At 38.8% G+C, this 19,053-nt stretch overlaps 2 protein-coding genes and 1 non-coding gene across 6 annotated transcripts in view; all 3 read left to right on the top strand.

The window, feature by feature from the left end:
* Nucleotides 1-19,053, top strand: part of SUGT1 (SGT1 homolog, MIS12 kinetochore complex assembly cochaperone) — a 241,438-nt gene that overhangs the window by 17,389 nt on the left and 204,996 nt on the right. The window lies entirely within an intron of this gene.
* ELF1 (E74 like ETS transcription factor 1) overlaps nt 108-19,053 on the top strand; it is a 132,675-nt gene continuing 113,729 nt past the window's right edge. For 2 of the 4 annotated variants that reach the window (XM_069068635.1, XM_069068630.1), the window contains exons 1-2: nt 118-234; nt 12,614-12,794. The gene's annotated coding sequence lies outside the window, so the exon portion shown is untranslated. Of the gene's footprint in view, nt 235-1,453; nt 1,660-12,613; nt 12,795-19,053 lie in introns of those variants that run through there. The other 2 variants (XM_069068631.1, XM_069068632.1) reach the window with 2 other exon arrangements.
* Nucleotides 266-337, top strand: TRNAE-UUC (transfer RNA glutamic acid (anticodon UUC)). Its single transcript has one exon. It is a non-coding gene; the product is annotated as a tRNA-Glu (tRNA).

Below are 19,053 nucleotides of genomic sequence, written 5' to 3'. Positions count from 1 at the left end.
CTCCTTCCCCCCCAGGCGGGGGTGGGGAGGAGGGAAAGGGAAGGTTGACTCCGCCCCCTCTCGCGTTACTCCTCCCCCGCTCTCCGCGTGGTCTCGCCCACGAGTCTTTACGCTCCAGAGCGCGTGGGCGGCGGCCTGGGCTGCGGGCAGACGCAGCAGCTGCTCGGCGTTGGCAGCAGCGCGGCAGTGGAGGTAGCGGCGGCTGAGGGTAACGGCGACGCTTGCGCTTGTCAGGTGGGTCTTGGGAGCTCATGCGAGTGTAGCTTCCCATATGGTCTAGCGGTTAGGATTCCTGGTTTTCACCCAGGCGGCCCGGGTTCGACTCCCGGTATGGGAAACAGAAATTTTTAAAGAATTATTCAGAAATTTTTTTTTTATCCTTCCTCTGGTCCCCCAAAGCCAGTATTTTCTCCTCTTTTTCTAGTTTTAGCGATCCGGCGTTCACTCTGGCTTCCGGAGCCAGAAGGGCGCGAAGGGGGATGGCGGGCTGCGTCCTTGGACTTCCCTGGAGCAGAGCTAGGGGGAGGGTAGTTGGTCTGTTTCACTTGGTTAGTTTCATTTGCTGGGAACGTCCCCTCCCTTCGGCCTTCTGGGCTGTAGTTTTCCATGGCTTTGGGAGGTGATTATTAACTCCACTCCCCGGCCAAGTGTTTCACAAGTGACGCTGGGCGTGTTTTCATCCCCACCCCTCACTGCTGACCCGTACTGAGCCTTCTTCTGGAGAAGGCTTTCAGAAGTTTGTCTCCCTCCCTTCTTCCCTCCTTATTTTTAAATTTTAAATCCAACAAAGTAGGAAAAAAAAGTTGTTTCCTCCCCCCCCCCCCCCCCCATGCCGTGGGAGTGAGTCGGCTCCCTGGGGTTTCGACTTCGGAGTTTCCCAGGACTGGTCCCCGACCAGAAAGGGTGTTTGGATTTGGCCAGGGTTGGGACGTCCCCTCGGGGCTGCTTTCCTGTAAATTCATCTACATGTCAATCCCAGATTGGCTGCCAAGGGGCCTGGTGAAGTTTATCACGTCCCGACTAGCCCAGGCGGGGAGGGGGGGGGTCCTGGTTTGGCTTGGCCAGAGAAGCGCACAGGCAAAATAAAAACCCAAGCCAAAACGAAGCCCCCCCCCCCCCCCCATAAACTGTTGTAATTTTGGTTCACTAGTTGAACTTGACCTTGCCACTTGGTGCCCGGGAGAAGTGTGTCAGACCCAAGAAAAGTATATTTTGAACTTGTTTTTGCTTCAAGGGACGAGGCTAATCAAAATGAGGAGTGTTCGGTTAATAATAGTTTGAGCAAGGAAGGGCACGAAAAATACCCCGATGGGCGATACTCTTTTTTAAACCTATTCCAAGGGCCCTGAGAGTTTGAGGATCACATGTTTTTAAAAAAACACACACACCAGAAACACATGGAGTGGGGGTGGAGCTGTGTACTGGAAAGGAGAAAATTGGCAGAAGATTGGGGAGGGGATGTTCAAACAAAGTTTCACTGTATTTTTAAATATAGAGGCCCTGTGTTTATTACAAAGAAGGGGCAGCTGTGTCAGCATGTGAGTTGCAAATGAAACAAAAGAGTTATCTTAAATTCGAGCTGAAATTAGAAAATGGGGTTAGCTACCATGTTTAGTCTGAGGTCTCAAGGAACAGAAGAAAAAAGTTACTTTTTTTGTGGTAAGTGTCATTGCTAAGTGCTGGAGTTTTGCTTGTCAGCTTTTCCATTTCTAAGCATCTTTGAATTGTTTGTATTTGCTCTGCTAGAGAAGACCGTTTTTCAAATAATTTTGAACTAAAATCTGGTAGTTTAATTTAAATTTTGAAGTGATTTAATTAGTCTAATTACTTAAAGTCTTCCATAAGTAAAAATAATATTTTAAATTACACAATATTTTGACTCCCACTTCCTACCATGTCTGGTTTTTGGGGAATTATCATCTCTGTTGTAATATCCTAAAAATGAATATAATGCATATCGCCTGTGTACCTGTTATTGCCAAAATTATTAGACATCTGCTTCCAGTTACTAGCCTTGTTTAAATACAGAACCAAGCCCTAAGTACTATATAAAAAAGCAATTTTCCATAGAACAAATGTTTATGTTTTATCATAACCATAATGATCAGTTTTCACAAAATGGTGCTGAAAAGGCTTTTGATTTTGTACCATTAAGTTTGAAAGCCTATCCTTTTTAGTATGGTAATAACAGCTTAAAAATTGTTCTAGAGGTGCAAAACAAAATAAATGAATTTAACTTGGAAGAATAAAGCTAGTGATAAACTTTAGCTATGACCATTTAAAAGCTACTGACCATTTTGAGGGAATGTACCCTTTGAGTTTGGCCAGTATTGAAATGATTTTGTAAGGAGTCATTCATACTTGCATATATGGTTGCCAAAGGAATATATTTTCAAGATGATTGAGTATTTTGTGGGAAGTAGTATAACCTAGGGCCATGAAATAGTGATGCCCAATGGATATGAATGGAATCAGCAATTTTCATTCATATTAGAAGTAGTCAGTCCTGCATACAGTTGACCTATCAGTGACCATTTACCAGGCTCTGGTGATGCAGAGATAAAAATCAAATAGCCCTTGATTCCCAGGAACTTAAATTCTATAGGAAAGAGAAACATTTGCATCTAAGTATATACAAGGCAATTTTTGTGGGAAGGTAGTAGTTAATGGGGGGAGGGGATTGGAGGCTAGAGACTTTATCTAAAAGGTGGTATTTGAGTTGAACTATGATGGAAACTAAGGATTTTGAGAGTGGGAGGCAAGAAGGGAGTGCATTCCAGGCTGTGGAGGGGAAGGACAGTCAGTGCAAAGGCACAAAGATGAACAGCCAGTGGAATGTGTGAAGATTAGCAAGACTAGTTTGGATGGACTGAGGAGTGTGCAGGGAAATATTAATGCATTAAAAAACAACTGGACAAAGGTACTTTGGAGCCAGAATGTGAAAGCTTTAAATTCCGGAGAGGTTTCTATTTAATCCTAAAGTGAATAGAGCCATTGGAGTTTATTGAGTGTGAGAGTGATATAGTTAGTTATACCTGTACTTTTAAAAAAAGAAATTACTTTGGCAGTTGTGTTTGGGATGGATTAGACAAGGGCTAGACCTGGTACCATAAAAATTAAAAAGTTGAAAGAGAGGAAAGAAATGTTAATAAAAATAAGGTACTTTATTTTTTAAAATTATCTTTTATGCAAGATTTGGGGATTTGAGAAAAGAATATTGGCTATCATAAATAGTGTAGGGTCTGACTTGGCTTTTGATCCATATTTCTTTGTTGAGTCTGTTTGTTTGGTTGTAGTTCCTATTTCTAGTTCCCAGGTTCAGTTGCTTGGATTAGCTGTGGACATCATTCCAATTTAAAGTGCTTTCCTGGCTTGGTTTGACCATAGGATGTGAGAATTGATTAGTGTGACCTATAAGAAAGCATAAAGTCAGGAGGTTGATCACCAGGATCTCTGACCCAGTCTGATGACTGGTTTCTAACACATGCCTTCCTCTCTTTCTCATGTAGTTTTGGTCTTTAGTTTCTATAGAAAGGCATCTTCTAGGCCATTAAGGAACCTGAGGTCATATTTTACAAAAAGGAGAGAATGCTAGGTTTGTTCCACTTTAAGAATAATTTTGTTTTTAAAAAATCTGAGTTTATGAAACAATTTCAAAGATTTAGTTGAATATAGTCAATTGATATTTACAGTGTATCTCTAAGGGACTATACTTGATTGTTGAGCACAAGTAGAAATAGAAAAAGTCTAGTTGGGGAGATGACTTATTTGCATTCTTGTGTTGTCAGTTCTTTTCATATACATATGTGCTGAATGATATAGGCATGAGATGCTTTAGCAGTTTAGAAGAAGGAGATAAACCTTTCTTTGGGGTAATAATGGTGGGGGAGGTTGTCACATCGATCAGATTTGAGCTGGCCCTAGAGGAAAGGATAGGATTTACATAGATGGAGGAAGGGAGGTTGTGAGCAAATGTGGTTGCAAAAAAAAAAATAATAATACTGGGTATATTTCGTTGGCAGAGCATTCCATTGAGTAAGGTCTCCTGATTTCTGGGGAAGGAAACAAATGCCATTCTATTCTGCCTTCAGGAAAAGGGGAAAAAAGCCATCCTGTTAGCTCCCTACACACTGGCACCTCTTGCCTGAGGTCAAACTCTAGGGTTTTTGATAACCTGTCTGAAATCATTCCAGTGATTCACAGCTTTTTCCTTTATTCAAACCTGGTACTCCCTTCCTCACAGCCCCCTGCTCCTTCATTCTCATTCCCCTCAATCCAACTCTCCCACCTCCAAATCCTACTTTAAGGCTACCTGCCTCTTCAGCTGGAATGTCTGCTCTATGGGGAATATACTTTCTTTCATCTCAAATGTTTTCCTTTCCCATTCCTAGATGTCATTGATGCCTGACTTCTTCCTGATGACCCATTTTCCTTGGCTCCTCTTTCTAGAACTAGTTGCCCCTTATGCTCATCTCCCCGCCTCCCATTTTTTTTGAGGTGGGAGACTTAGAATCCTCTGTTTCCCGCCGCCACTTCCAGTTTCTCCCTCACCATCCATGACTTCACTCTTTTTGAGGTTTACTCAGTCCATATCTGCCTGGCAAATCAAATCCTGATTACTGCTGACATTATTGTTGTAGTAGTAGTGGTAGTAGTAGAAGAAGAAAGATAATGAGTTCTTGTATTTTTGTGATGTTGAGTTTAAGATGTCTCCTGGACATGCATGGGTGCTGCTGAGATCAACGGATGAAGTAGTATAGAGGGAGAAGGGGGCCTGAGACAGAACCCTGAGCTGCACCCACCAACCAGGGTGGTGGTCGTTTTTCAGTCATGTCCAACTCTTTGTGACCTCATTTGGAGTTTTCTTGGCAGAGATTAAACCAGGTTGATTTGCCATTTCCTTCTCCAGCTCGGGGAAACTGAGGCAAACAGGGTTAAGTGACTTGCCCAGAGTCACACAGCTACTAAGTAGCTGAGACTGGATCTGAACTCAGGTCTTCCTGACTCCAGGCCTGGCACTTTGTCCACGGCACCACCTAGCTGCCTACTTAGAAATGGTATAGCATGAGAAGAGCACCCAAGATAGAACCCTTAGGTTGTGATCTGTAGGAGAGTCCAGCAAAGGAAACAGAAGGAGCACTCAGATAGGGGGAGACCAGAAGAGGGTGATGTCCAGAAAATGCAGAGAGAACAGAGTGTCAGGGAAGAGAGTGTGATCAGCAGTGTCAAGGCCACAGCGAGGTGGGCTCCTTCCTGGGGTCTTTAGGTCACAACCTCTAAAGCTGAGCTTCCACTTCTTCTCGGCCTGTCTATTACTGCCCTTAGTGATCTTGTCAGGAATCGTCTCTGTGTTGGTGAATCTCTGCTCCCTTTATCCAACCCTAGCTTCTGACCCCTACACTTGCCTTTAACTGCCTATTGCGCATTTCAAACTTGCTAGGTCAGAGACAACCACTGAGCTCATTTTTCTCCCCAAAGCCTTCCTCCCCTTTGAACTTTCCTGTTACTATCTAAGGTACCAACATCCTCCTAGTGCCCCACGTTCCCAAACTAAAAGAGACAACCCAGCCCCTTCCCTACCCTGCCTCCTGCCCATTCCCATTCAGTGTGGCCTTGTTCCCACTAGCAGTACCCCAGTGTCCCTGCCAGCTGGCTTTACGGCACACTGTTGGGCTCCACGCTTCGTGTCTCTTCCCACTCTGCTTGGCTGTTAAATTGTTGTAAAGGGCAGGCTGACCATTCAGCAAACTCCCAGTGGCTGTTACCCCTGGATCAAATATAAAATACTCCAGCATTCAAAGGCATTCACAGCCCTTTATAACCTGCCCCTCTACTACCTCCCTGGTCTTTTTACATGTTATTCATTTCCAGATGAGTGGCCTTTTTGCTGTGTGTGGAACCCTTCAATTAATTATCAGTAAACAGTTATTCAGCACCTTACTCTTGTGCCAGGGCAGCGAGGTGGCACAATGGATAGAGCTCAGGGCCTGGAGTCAGAAGGAAAGTCCCCACCCTCAAGGAGCTTGCAGTCTAATGGGGAAAACAACACACAAAAGGAAGCAGAAAAGCAAAAGTTGGGGGCGTGGTGGAAAAGTCCTCGGAGAAATGCCAAAGCAGTATAAATATGCCAGGGGAGAAATGAGCTCTCTTCCTATAGAGAGGTTTTTGAAATACATAACTATCCTCCAATGAAGGACAGTGTGGTGGTGTGGTGGAGTGCCAAGGCTTGAGGGGAAGCTTGCAGGATCATGCTTTAATGAGCTTCCAGGTAAGGAGTGGAAAGATGAGAGAAGTCCCACTGTCATGGGTCCAGGAGCTTTTGGAGTTCATGGCTCCACCCTCCCGTCAGAAGGAGTGATGGTGAGGTGGGATGCTACATCTTGTATGTACATTATTCTGTTCATGTCTCCCCTGTCAGTATATCCAAGGAGATATTGTAAAGGAGAATAGTAGGAAATAAGGCTAGAGAGGTGAGGCCAAATTTTGGAGGACCTTGAATCTGTGCTTAAAAAATTGGGACTTCTATTCAGTAAGCAGAAAGAGCCTGGAAAATGATTGATTAAGGTAGTGACATTAAGTCGACATTTTGGAAAGATTATTCTAGTAGGTACTATGCTGAATGAATTAGAAGAAGTGGGGGTAGTAAGGCAGAGAGACACTCATGTTATTTTAATACAATGAGGGCAACAGAATTGAACTTGGTGAGTGACTAGGGAATGGAAGATTTCCACGTGTTTCCCTCTCATCCCTCCCACGCTGCATAAAGTTAGAACAATCACAACCACTGGGAGACTGCAGTTAGAAAATATTCCCCCCTATGGACAGAGGTTTGTCTCTCTCTCTCTCTCTCTCTCTCCCTCAATCTGTACTAATGGCTATCTCTGGTTAATCCCTGGCATTTCTGTGGTTGAGACAAAATTCAGATTGTTGGAAACGTTTGGGTAATGTATTACATCACAGTATCTGTTGGTAGATAGGCAGAGGAAATTGAGGAAAAACGTAGCAGTCTTTGAACAGTTGAGCACAGCTGAAGTCTGCCCAGGTCTTTTGCTTTGAGATACCTGTAATGCTGATGGTCCTCCTTGATGTGTGTCACTTTTTTCTTGTTCCTTTTGCTGATTGTTCTGTGCTGCTGGTTCATCCCAGTGTAGTCCAGTGTTGCTTTTAGGTGGTAAAAATGGAGCAAATTTTATGTTGAAAGGAGAGTTGAGACTGCCACCCAGTGGTCAAAATTATGTCTCAAATGTTTGCATAAACAAGCATCCAAAGTACAGCAATTTAGAAACAAATATAAAATTTAGATTCTTTTATATTTACCTTTAGTTCCAGGTCCAACATCACTGTTATGTTGGCATATATAGGAATTAACTTTTTCATTTCTTTTTCTCATGTTATTCCACCTTCTGTTTTATGTATGGTATTTGAAAGCATCAAAAGTACATTTCTTTTAAAATTATCATTTTAGACCCAACATTTATAATGCTGCTTAAGAAAGAGTTCAGTCTCCAACCCAGACCCCTATATTGGAACCATTAGTTAATTAATCAGTGAGAGAGAAAAAAATCCCGTATGATGCTATTTTTCTTTAACATTACAGTTATCTGTGATGTGGGTGATGAATGCAGTTTGCAACCCCTGGGACATGACAGGGTCTTTAAGGGTTATTCATTACCCATCAGACATCTTGATGATGTTAGAGCTTACAGTTGGCTGGGTGGCCACCTCCCAATGAGGCACTGGAGCCGGATTTTTAGGGTAGGATAATACTATACATTATAAAATGGTAAAATCAGACTCAACAATGTAAAAAAAGAAGCTTGCTTTATATCCCTTTCTGAAATTGTCTGAAGCATGTTTGGACCTATGATTTTTTTTAATAGAATTGTATTCATTGTTCATACCATTGTGCTTCTACTTTTCCTTATTATTTCATACAGTCCCATACTTCTTATATCTTTTTTGGCTTGTTTTTTTTTTTTTTTGAGGGCAGGGCAATTGGAGTTAAGTGACTTGCCCAAGATCACATGGCTGGTAAGTGTTACGGTAAGTGTCAGAGGCTGGATTTGAACTCAGGTTCTGCTGACTCCAGGGCCTGTGCTCTGTTCACTGCGCCCCCTCGTCGCCCTCTTCTCATAGTCTTCATGTATCTTGTTTATCATCTTTTATAAGGCCATAGAAGTCAGGTTAACATACCTTTTAAAAATTTTCCAGCTGTTGAATATATAGATTCAAAACTTCATTTCTTTAAACATAATGTAACATTAACATTTTTCTGAAGTCCAAGTGACCTCCCCTCTCAATTTTTTTGAATTAGAATTTATAGTGTGATTAATTTTAAGTTGCCTCTCTGTTTTGATGCAGATAAGTGGAATAAGCTGAGTCCAGATGGCATTTATTTGAGCCAGTATATCGGTTTAGAAGGGCAATCTACTTGAAAAAATTAATGGTAAACTTGTTATGAATCAAAATTACAGAGTGATGGTAAAAGCCTTAGTTGCTCTCTAACTGAGGAAATGATTTAGTTATTATTAACCTTGCAAAATAAAAGAGTTTTAACACATGCTCCACTGAATAACATAGCAGCTAAAATGTTCTAACATGCTCTGTTAAATTCTCTGTGATAACAAGAGTATATGTAGACTTTTTACAAGATGTTTAGTCCTTGAAATTTATTCTCCAGGTGCTAGTAAGGCTGTAGAGACCCACAGACACACACACACATACATATACACACACATACATATACACACACATAGATATATACATATATGAGAGGAGTATTCAGAATGTAGTCATTGTAATTTCATTCAGAACCTGATATGGAAGCCAGAGTGAGGAGTAAAATGAATGAAATATTAATTGGGTCACCAGATACTTAAGGTGTGTGAAGGTAAGATAGTATAGGTATCACATTTTTGTTACTTGTTTAAAACCTCCACTAATGTCTTCCTGCTGATGCCTTATTATTAGCAGGGTATGGAAATGACTCTGAGTTCTTGAAGGCTGTGCTTGCTGATTGCAACCTCTGGCAGAGTCTACAAATGATCCTGAAAAGGCTCCGAACCACCTGGAGACAAAGTATTAGACTGTAGAGAACAGGGTACTGGAGCTTGGAAAAGTACACCATATTAGCCTGCTGCACAGTGTTAATTTTTTCAGCTGTACTAAGTCTTGGGGCATCCTGTTTGAGAATTTGATTCGCATCAGTGGGGAAGGAAGTGCATATATACACCAACAGGCTTGAAAGAGCATTTAAGTTATATTTTAAAACAATCATTACACTGTTAAGGAAATCTGAATGTGCCACTGAAGAATTTGTTGTTCAGTAAATTCTATGAAATTAGTGTATGACCATCATGATGATGATTAAAAATTTATAATATCTGTAGAGCTGCAAGTGAAGTAAGGATATAGTGAAAATTCAAATATTTCTGTTACCCATGAGACATTGTTTTAAGGCTATCTTACAATTTTAGCCATAAGTTTTTAAGTTAAGTGAATTTTAACGTCTAGGATGTATTGCCAATTTTCTTTAAAAAGTGCTCTTGACCAAAAAAAAGTGTATTAAGAAATGTTGTTAGATCTGCAGTACACATATCTTTTTTTCTCTACTTAAAATTTTTGTTGTTAGTCATTTATTCTTTTAAAAATTATTTTTCCTGTTCAAAAATACCTTTTTAGAGATTGGCTTTGTTTTATTTGGAATATATCATCACCAGTGACATTTCAAGATACAAAGTAAGAGAAAGAAAATTGTATTAGAAACTTCTGTTAAATAGTTTTTGAGAAATATACATGTAGAGTTTCATGATAGTTTATGTTCCTTTGGACTTGGTGCATTTCAGACTATTTTACAGATGCTCTCTTTCTCACATATCTTACTGCCCACTAGTCCACCTTTACCCTCACACCTCTCCTCAGAAGTACACTTTTTTAGTCAATATGTATAGTCAAGCAAAATAAACACATTGGCCATGTGTGAGGGAGAATGTCTCATCCTTGTACAGTTGTCCCTCATCTCTCTGCCAAGACGGGGGGTCTTTCATCGTAAGTCTTTTGCAGTCAGAGTGGATTGCTACACTGTTCAGAGTTTGGTGGTTTTTCAGAATTGTTTCCCCACATATTATTGTGGTCATTCCATAAAATGATCTGATTCTCTTCATTTTACTCTTCTTCATTACATACATACCTTTACATATTTCTTGTGGATTAATAAAATTTTGTTACATTCATGTAACACAATGTGTTACTCCATTCCCCGATTGATGAGCACACATTTTGTTCCCAGTTTTTTGCTACAATAAAACTTGCTATCAGTGTTCTTAATTTGTTCAGATTCTTTACTTCTGTCCTGAATTGACCTTCTTGGGAACCATGCTGATACTAGTATCACAAGGTCAAAGGGTTTATATATAGTGTGGTAACTTTTTTGAGGTGAGTGTTTTATAGAATGGTTTGTTTAATACATAGCTTTAACAGCAGTGCGTTAGTGCATCCTTTGTAACAATTATCTTTTTCCTCTTTTGTAATTTTGGTTGTCTGATGAGTGGTTCATTTTCCATTTCTTTCATTATTAGTGATTTATGGTACAGATGTTTAAATCTTGGAGTACTACAAAACTCGCGAGTATGTTCCACATCACGCCACTGTCTTAGAGCATTTTTAGGTGCTCGTCTGTGACTTTACTTCCTTTGAGATGCACCTGTCCGTATAAATTATTTTATTCCCTGTTATTTTGCTTCCCATTCCTCTTTGCTTGTGTAGAAGCTTTTTAAAAACCATAAACTCTATGGTTTAGCTTCCCTTAGTCATAGTGATAAAAGACATCTTCCCTATCCTCTGATTTTATAATATGACAACTTTATGATTCTATGATATAATATTTTGTTATTGTGATCCTTTATAGTGATATGATATATTTATTTGGAGTTTATTGTGAAATTTGGTATAAGATTTGGGTACAAATCTAATTTCTGCCATATTGCTTTTCAATTTTCCCAATAGTTTTTGTGAAATGTAGTCTTTATCCTAACATTTGGTGTCCTTAGGTTTATTGAACACTATGCTACTGTGTTATTTTGCATCTGGGTCTTGTTTACCAATCTGTTCCGTTGATCAACTTTTCTGTTTTTTAATCAGTATCATTTTACAACTATTTTTCATGAATAGTTTTACTATTATATGTCTTTAAAATGTCATAAATTATTGCTTAAGTAAAATTTTATTTACCTTGTTCTTTGAATTTTTTTTTTGGTGGGAGGAGATGTGAATTGCTGGCGAAAAGGTGAGATAGGCTAGATGGGATGAGATAAGAGTAAGTTTATAAGCACATAGTTACTGGATGTCTTCATAGTAATCTGAATAAAATCCTACCATTAGAGTAGGTTAGCTTTGTTTTTTTGAGTTTCACAGTTTTATTTATTTTGTCACAGACTTAAGTGTACAAGATTTTGTTCTGAAAAGTAATTTCAGTTTTGATTTGACTCTTGATAAAAATGATTTTTTATTTTTGTCAAGACTTAATTTTTTGGGTGGAAATTTAAATGTGTCTGATTTTTAAAACTTAATTTTTGAATGGAATTCTCAGCAGGGAAGAAAATTTGCTTGTTTTGTAATCAATTGCCCTTAAGGCAGAACTCTTCATGATCAGGAATTCTAGAGTATTACTTGATCACTTATTTTATCACTGGATTTTCCAAGAAAAATTATATTGCCTTGACCAGTATGGGAATTCACTTCTTTAGTTCTTAGATTATTTGTTGTCCCTATAAGTTCTTATTTATAGTTTAACTTGATATAGTCTATCACACTTAAATTCTTCTTTACTGATCAACTCTTTTGAACTACGTGGAATTCAGAATCTCATGTTAAAGACATGTTTCTTATCTTGAGTTTGTAAAAATATTGCAAGGTGTTTTGGGGGAGGGAAATCTAATTAAAATTTTAGCATTGAGTCTTAGTTGAATTTGTTGCATCGAATTCTCACAACATTTTCGTCTTTATTAATCATACCTGTACATTCTTCCTTTAGTATTTCTCTTTTCTTTGTTTTCTCCTTGATTTTTCCAGGTGTGACTAAAAATATCTTTCCTTATTCTCTGCCTTATCTTTTTGAAACTTGATTAGCAATAGTGGTTAATATCTTTAAAGTTTTCTTTAAATGATTATTTTTTTGCTCAAGGTTTATATTATCTAGAATACTTTGCATTTGTCACTTGCTGATTTTTTTTGTGGTTCTTTCCCTTTACATTTTTGTAGTTCATTGTGTATTGTTTTCTTGTATCTGCTTATTTCATTTTTGTCATCTTTACAATTTGCAGGGTGTAAGGTGAAACTCAGGGTTGGTTGTTTTGATTTCTATTTCCCTTGTTAGTGATTTGGAACATTTTTTCCTATGATCATTAATGGTTGTCCACATTTATAGGGTTGTTAATTAGGTATACAAAGATTTTTCCCCATTTGACTGCTTCCCTTCTTATCCTGAGTACATTAATTTTTTTTGTGCAGAAGCTCTTTAGGTTCATGTAATTTGAAGATTATTGTATCTTTTGTAATCGCCTGTATCCTTGTTTGCTTAAGAATACATTTTCTCTCTCTCTTTTTTTTTTTAAAGCAATCAGGGTTAAGTAACTTGCTCAAGGTTACACGGCCAGATTTCTGGGTGTGGTGCTGAGTATCTGAGCCTGGATTTGATACTTCATCATATACGTCATCCCGACACTGGGGTCGGTGCTCTTTCTCGCTGTGCTACCTGGCTCCCCCAAGAATACATTTTCTACACCTAGCTGTGAAAGGTATGTGATCTGCTTCTCTTCTAGTTTTTTTTTTAACGGTATGATCTTTATGTGAAAGTCGTTTATCCTTTGGGAATTCATTGTGGAATGTGGTGTGAGATACTGCTCTAAGCCTGATGTCTGCCAGACTGCCTTCAGTTTTCCCAGCAGTTTTTATCAAATAGGGAGTTTTTTCCTACATTGTTTTTCTTTGAGGTTGATAGAACACTTGGTTATTGAGTTTCATTGTTTTTGATTCTCCCTTATCTAGTCTCTTCCGTTGGTTTCCTTACATAGTTTTAAAGCAATAGTAAATTTTGATGACTATTTCTTTATATCTACTATAATTTGAGGTCTCCTTGACAGTCTTCAGTCAATTTTTGTGCTCCCTTTTTCAAGCTTGTTGACTTTTTTTTTCCATAATTCTCTTGTATAACTCTCATTTCTTTCCCCAGTTTTTCTTCTGCCTCTCTTACTTGAATTTTAAGATTCTTTTTGAGCTCTTCCAAGAGGACTTTTGGGCTTAAGACCAATTCATATTCTCCTTTGAGGCTTCACATGTAGGTACTTGATAATGTTGTTCTCTTCTGAGTTTGTGTTTTGATCTTCCTTGGCACCATAGTAGCTTTCTATGATCAGGGGCTTTTTCTGCTTCTTACTCATTTTCCAGCCTATTTTGTGACTTTTAAAGTTGAGCCCTTTTATGTTTTTAGGGTTTTTTTCCCCCAAGGTTTTTATGTGGGGGGTGGGAGCCAGGGGTCTGGACACTGGCTTTCCGTACTGGGGCCTCAGGTGCTTATGGCTTGCTGGCGTGTTCTGGGACTTGCAGTTTGCCTTCTGTGATGGGGCTGGAGGCCTCACTGCTGGCTTGCTAAACCAGTACCAAGGGGCCTTGGTAGCTCATCTGTGCTGTGGCTAAGAGCCTCTCATTGGCTTGCCCAAACACCATCTGAGCTGGGCTGTGTTCCCCTTGTGCCTGAGACAGACCTTTCCTGAAGTCCTTCTAAGTTATCTTAAGTTGGAAAATGGTTTCATTTTGTTTTCTTGTGGGTTGCATTGCTCAAGAATCTGTTTAGAGGCTTGATTTAATGTTGTTTGTAAGGGAAACTGGGGAGAGCTCAGGCAACTTCCTTGCTTCTTACTGCCCTCTTGGCTCTTAGCGCTTTTTGGAAGTCTTAATAATAAGCTTTTCCCTCCTTATTAGCTTAAAACTTAAACTTTTCTCCTTCATATTTAATTTACTCTTTTGGTTTTGTTGTAGGCTGGGAAACCAGCTATGTTTGTTAGAATTTCATTTAAAATAAAAGTAAACAGACATTTAGTGAGGGGCTTTCTTTATTACCTTTAGTTTATGAACTTGGGAGGCAAGTTGGCCAGGGATATAGTGCTTCGCTTAAGTCAGGACGACTGGACTTTGCCTCCATCCACACCTTAACCATGTGATCCTGGACAAGTCATTTGAGCTAATAGTAGCAAGTGAATAATGAAGCGATTTCATTAATGAACTGATCCCATTCAAGCATCCCTCCCCAATTAACATTAGAGTCATTGTCAGTCCTTTGGTTTCTCACTTATTTTTAGGTGGTTCAGAATCAAATGATCTGAATATCAAAGGATTAATTAGGCAATTTGGAAAAACTGAAGTCTCAATGTTTTTGCCAAATTATTTTCCAGTTAACCAAAATATTTTCTCTCTTCTCACCACCACACTCCAATAGAAAAAAGAAAAACAAATCCATGTAACAACTGTGTAATTAAGCAAAACAAATTCCCACATTGATTGTTTCTAAAAAATACATCTTATTCTGCACTAAGTCCATCCCCTTTCTATCGGGAGTTGGGTAGCGTGACTTATATTGGTTCTGTGGAATCATGTTCTTATGTGTTATTATTGGTTACTTGCTCTGGTTTTCCTCCCTTCACACCTAGCAGTAGAGTTGAGAAAATCAAAGAAGTGAGAGGCACTATCATGCCATTATAAGATTTTGTTGGAGAAATTATGACAGAAAAACACAGTCAACTCTTCATATTGTTTGTTCTTGAATTAGTGCAAAGTTGCTATTGTAACATAAAATTTTGTGAAATTTTGGTTTCTTCTGTAATCTAATAACCTTATTATGTCTATCAGGCCTAGGTATGATTCTTCTTATTTTTGCTCTGAACTTGTGGGTTTGTTTTGTTATTGTTGTTTTGTGATAAGCTATTTTTGTTGTGCCTGTCTTTTTTTTTTTTTTAAGCAATACTCATCCCATTTTGGGCATTAGTCTTCCCGAGAGTATTCTTCTAATTTATTTTTGGAATTGGAAAATTTTTTGGGGGTGGAGAGGCGACATTTGTTTTGTTTATGCCTCACCTTCTGCCCTTTATATTTATTCATTTAGAATCTGTGTTCTTTGGGAAATCCCCCTATATTGTAACATGATTCTCTCTATATACCATTCTTGGTTATAATAGATTCTAAGATGACATGATTACTCTCTCTCAAGGCATTGGCTTCACCAAATATTTCCTCCTTATTGGTCAGAATAATATCCATGATTTTAAGCTTTAGAATTTTCCCTTTCTGATCATAATGCCTAGTTCTTTCACATTTTCTGCTCTTTAAAGTGTAGATCTCCCCTAACCATGCATAGGCCCTTCCTCCTGTTTCTCTCCACAGTCTGTCTTATGATGATTTTATTTGCACTCATGGGTTCACTTCTGTGCATAAACTTTATGTTGTACTTCCAGCTTTAATTTCTCCCTTGAATTCTATTCCAACATAGCTAAATACTACCACACATCTCTAAACCTGCCCCTTTTCTAATTTCCCCATTTCTGTTGAGTACCAGTGTTATTTAACGTGTCTGGATTTGAAACCTCTTTTATTCCTCTCTGTCCCTCTCCTCCCATGACTAACCATTTACCTATCTCCCTCTACAGCATGTCTCACATGTGTATTCTGGTTGTCCATCACTAATGCTGCTGCCATAATTTGGCCTCCTATTATTACCACATGGTTCCTCTCCTTTTCCAATTTTGCCCCCCTCCCATCTGTCCTTCACATGCTTTTAAAAATTATTCTCCTAAAAAGCACAGGTGTGATTGACTGTTTTAATCTAGGCACCAGAAACAATAGAACAGGTGCCTTGGCTGTAGTAGATACTTAATATTTTTGTTTGGCTTGAAAATAAAAATATTCAAATAAACAGAAATGAGGAAATAAAAAAGAGCAGATTATTTTGGTGGGAAGTTGTTATATTGGATTTTTAGACTTTAGGGAAGATAGAATATGCAAGTAGAGGTGTCTGGGTGCAGGGTACCTGGGGAGAAATGCATGCTTGAGGGCCAGGTGGTAGGCAGCATATTTAGAGTAGGGTAAGTGCTATATAGAGTTAGTACCAAGTCAGGAATCACTTATCCCTTTTAATCATTAAGTTAATAATATGATACAAAAAAATACCATACAAAATATGATATATAACATTTTTTACAAAAATTTTTTTATTGATATTAAAAAAAATTTTACATTGTTATCACTTGTCAATGACTCTTCCTCTCATACTTCTTCCTTACTTAGAAGCCTTCTAGCTTTACAGCTATCATCCTGTGAATACTGACTAGGAAATAAAGCAACCCTTTGGCCATTTCTGACAAAGTAGACCTCATTTGTTGTCCTCTACCTCTGAGCAGGGATATAGCTTAGTCTGGATAAGTGTGAATAATGAATCTGGCAAATGATTTTTATATGCAAAATATGGTAATTGGCTCCAGCCCAGTAGAAATGTGATGAAAATTTTAAAAAATAATTACTGTAATAAAACATCGAAGGATAATAATGAAGCTTATTACAAAAGGTTATTACAAGCTTTGATGAAGCTTATTACAAAATAATAGAATGCTTATAGGAAACAAAATTTTAATAAATTAATATTATGTGTAAAGCAACCTACATTGTTATTGTTGAACTCTTTTTTTTTTTTTGAGGGGGAAGGAAAGGCAATTGGGGTTAAATGACTTGCCCAAGGTCACACAGCCAGTACGCATTAAGCGTCTGAGGCAGGATTTGAACTCAGGTCCTCCTGACTCCAGGGCCACTGATCTGTTCACTTTGCCACCTACCTGCCCTGCCTTTGATTCTTTGTACATACGTTGGTAAATGCAAGACAACTTTATCCAGATGTCCATGATTTTGCATGCTCATATTCTTACACAAAGAGCCAAATTTGGTTAGATGACCTAGGACATTATCTAAAAAATCAACAATGCTTTAAATGCCATGTTGTTGTTCCCATATTTTTCAACAGCTGGATTAAAATAACTTGAACACTAGTCTTCAAAAATAACTTTAGTAACCCAAACTTTGTTAGTTCATCATGAAAAAACTGGGAAGTAGTCAATGGTTGCGGTAGGAAGATATCAAGACTCATAAGCAAGCATTGCTTTTAAGTTCCAATCTGCATTACTTCCCAAAAGAAATTATTTCTTTCTTATAAATATAACTTCTGGAATGCATCCTTTACTAGAATAAGTCTGTTTCATCCACTTTAAATTTGTTAATCATTGTATTCACTTCTTCAAAACATCAAAGTATTTAGCTGTGTTCTCATCTGCACTAGTGTTTCCAATAATTTCAACATTTTGCAATTGAACTCGGATTTTTAAAGTAATCAAACAAACCAGTGCTTGCAATACAAGTTTATTCATGGTCTACTTTATTTCCATTTTCTTTCACTTTAATTAAACTTGAAGTTTTTGTCTGAATAGCACTTTGAAGTTTTTGGGTGGCAATCTCCATACAGCTAAAGGTACTGTATCTATCATTTTAACTCTGTGTAGTTGTTTGCAAATGTAATGGGAATGTAAATTTTGAAGATCTTCCCTGCCCCTAGTGCACCTGGAGCCTGGGGTGGGAGGCTTGTTTTTCAGTAGATACTTTTTGATTGGCCAGTGGGTCCAGAAGGTTGTTACATTCTCTGAGCCAGGAGAAGGCTATATAAGCCCTGATGTGTAGCTTCATTTTGGGGCTCACTTTGAGAAGTGTTCTGTGATTTGATCTGGATTCTCGGAAGCCGTTGTTGAGAGTTGTTAGCTTTGAAAAACCCAGATGTTGATTTGATATGGATATAATGGTTTGGACAGTTTGGAAACTGTCTACTTGATCTGTTTCTCTGTCTTGATAATTCTGTCTGTATATTCTGAAGTTTGAGGTGCTGACCTTTTTCCCCTGAACTAGGTAAATGATACATATGTTTGACTGATTAAAGTAAGCTTGTTAACCCATTTTGAGTTGCTTTTCTTTATCAAAGCAGATCTAAGAACCTGTGTTGGCAGACACCCTGGGGATGCTGGGGTGCTTGCCCGCTACAGCAAACCACAAAAAAACTGATGGAACTGAGGCTTTTTCTTGATTATTTCATTTTTGCGTCTTCTAATAGTTGTAATAGGAATGGAATTTAAAGATCCCCCTGTATTGGCTTGGTTTTTGGTTTGATTGTGTTAAAACCCAGAGCTTGTGAATCCCACTTGTGGGATGGACTTGTTGATGTGAAAAGAGAGTGCTGAACTGGGAGGAGCTGGTGACATAAATTTAGAGAGACACAAGAAAAGAGAGAGGCAGAAGAACTTTTTGGAGGCAGAGAGAGACTGAGAGGATTGCTGAGGGCCACTTTGAATTGCCCAGGACTTTTGAGAGCTGCCACCCAGAGCTGCCAAAAACTGAGGAGACATGGCTGTTATGCTGGTACTTTGTCTGTCTGTTTTGATGTTGTTTTGCCAGATTTGTCCACTGGTGAAAGACAGTCCTGTTGTTGCAGAGGGCTTGGAACCTTGCTGTTGGTTCAGAGCTCCTGAGACTGTCCTGCAGACAGAGTGAATACTGTCCACTGGTGAAGGACAGTGCTGTTGTTGCAGAGGTCCTGGAACTTTGCTGTTGGTTCAGAAGCCCTGAAGAAGGATTTTCTTGTTGTATATTCACAGAAATCCTGGAAGAGGGTTTTGCTAATGTTTTCAGGGGTCCTAGGACTGTTCTGCAGACAGAGAATGACTTAATGAAGACACTGGCAATGTATCTTGTGGCCTTGCTAAGCTTTGTCTCCCCAGGAACAAAGATTGCTGAGAACTTGCCTTGTGTCAAGGTGAAGAAAAGACCTCCATTTTGGTATTCAATGCTGTGCTTAAGCTTGTTGTAACTCTGGGGTAGATTCAGTTGTGATCCAAGGGTGGGGAACTTTTGACTTTTTTGTGCTCTGTGATTAAACAAATGAATGTACTTTACTTATGATTGGAAACTAATCTCCAT

Source organism: Petaurus breviceps, unplaced genomic scaffold, assembly GCF_028583685.1.
Source record: "Petaurus breviceps papuanus isolate PSGF00001 unplaced genomic scaffold, PetGlider_PUasm1.0 90769, whole genome shotgun sequence".
Lineage (NCBI taxonomy): Eukaryota > Metazoa > Chordata > Mammalia > Diprotodontia > Petauridae > Petaurus > Petaurus breviceps.
The sequence above is the reverse complement of the archived record's forward strand: the minus strand, read 5'-3'. Positions and strand labels throughout refer to the sequence as shown.